Source organism: Galeopterus variegatus, unplaced genomic scaffold, assembly GCF_000696425.1.
Source record: "Galeopterus variegatus unplaced genomic scaffold, G_variegatus-3.0.2 Scaffold1965, whole genome shotgun sequence".
NCBI classification, from domain to species: domain Eukaryota; kingdom Metazoa; phylum Chordata; class Mammalia; order Dermoptera; family Cynocephalidae; genus Galeopterus; species Galeopterus variegatus.
Window position 1 is genome coordinate 74,017 of NW_007728076.1, and position 1,706 is coordinate 75,722.

A 1,706-nucleotide genomic window follows, 5' to 3' on the forward strand; every position below is an offset into this window, starting at 1 on the left:
TGATTACTATGTTTAATCATTTGAGGAACTGCCAGACTCTTTTCCAAAGTGTCTGCACCATTTTATATTCTCACCAGCAGTGCATGAGGGTTCTGATTTCTCCACGTCCTCATCAACATTTATTGCTATCTGACTTTTTGATTCTAACCAACCATTTAAATTCCAACTTGGTAGACGTTGACTAATGTGAATCAAGCACTTTCCCCTTTTTATTGTCTACTTTACACAGATTAGAATAGAGCACTGGAAAACTCAGCTAAGGAGGTAGCTAAGATATCTATCAGACTGACTGACTCCCTTGTATGAAATGGCCCAAGTGAGCTCTTAGCATGGATAAAACCAAATCATCTGTCTCTCAGTGTGGGCTCCATAAATGTTTAAGATCTAATTTTAGGGCCGGCCCATGGCTCACTCGGGAGAGTGTGGTGCTGATAACACCAAGGCCATGGGTTTGGATCCTATATAGGGATGGCTGGTTCACTCACTCGCTGAACATGGTGCTGACAACACCAAGCCAAGGGTTAAGATCCCCTTACCAGTCATCTTTGGGGGGTGGGGGGGAGATCTAATTTTGATGTACCTGCTCAAATGAATTAAATACAAAGAGGTTAACATTGACTAATTGAATGTTGTACAATGGATACCAAGGATCATTTAAACTTTGTTGTGATCCATGCTAACCTTCTCCCTAGGCTGAGAGTTCTAACTGCTTCTCTCAGACTCTTGTTAGCCAAGAGCAAAGCATTGGTGTACAAAGCATCCTACTTAAGGGCAGGAGATGAGCAGCAGCCCACTCAGCCATACCAAATTGTTCAGTAAAGGGTAAAGAAGAGAGTGAGACAGAACTAAGATGTCCCTGGTCCTCTAATTTGCAAGCACACAATCAAGCTGCATAAGCAACTTATTATCGATGATCAGAGGTTTCTGTTAAAATCAAACCCTCGACAAGGTCAGTCATCACGTATTTGGTGTTATAGCTAACGATTACCTCTTGCACAATCCTTTTATAGCCCTAGACATTAGAATCACTTTCATATAACTAACTGTTTAGGTATTTTTTTACTTCATTGACTATTCTCTATTTCAAAATAAATTTTTCTGATACCTTGTCATGTTTATAGGCACTGCTTGCACACTCACCTTTACAGCAAATTGAATCTCCACAGATAGTGTTTCTATTCCTATAGTAGTTCCACCTATTTAGGGCCCTGGGCCCCCACTAACCCAGCTTTATGCAGATTAGAAAGAGTCACCTCATCTTCCACACGTTTAGTGCCACCTTCTGGAAATTTGTCATAATAACTATGTGAACCTATGAAGTCTATGGTGTGAAAGGTGCCCCCTAAGGTTGCATGGTGCATGACCTTCAAAATGTACCCAGTGTCCTGGGGAATCTTAGCATGGTCAGTTGGTTTTCTTGAAAAGAATGTATTGCTGGCTTCCTGTCCGCGTAGGGAGGGTATATGGTTACCTCATTAACTTCATAGTAAGCATCTGATTTTGAGTTCAGCCTCCATCCATGATGAGCATTCTCAGCAAGAGACTCCTTTACACTCCTGCTTAACTGTACTGCTTAATATACATAAACTTCAAAAAGTTCATGGAAATATTTATATTATCTTTTAATTCTCTTTTGTCCACGAACTTTTTTTTTTTTTTTTTTGTCCTTTTTGAGACTGGCTGCACCGCGCTCAGCCAGTGAGCGC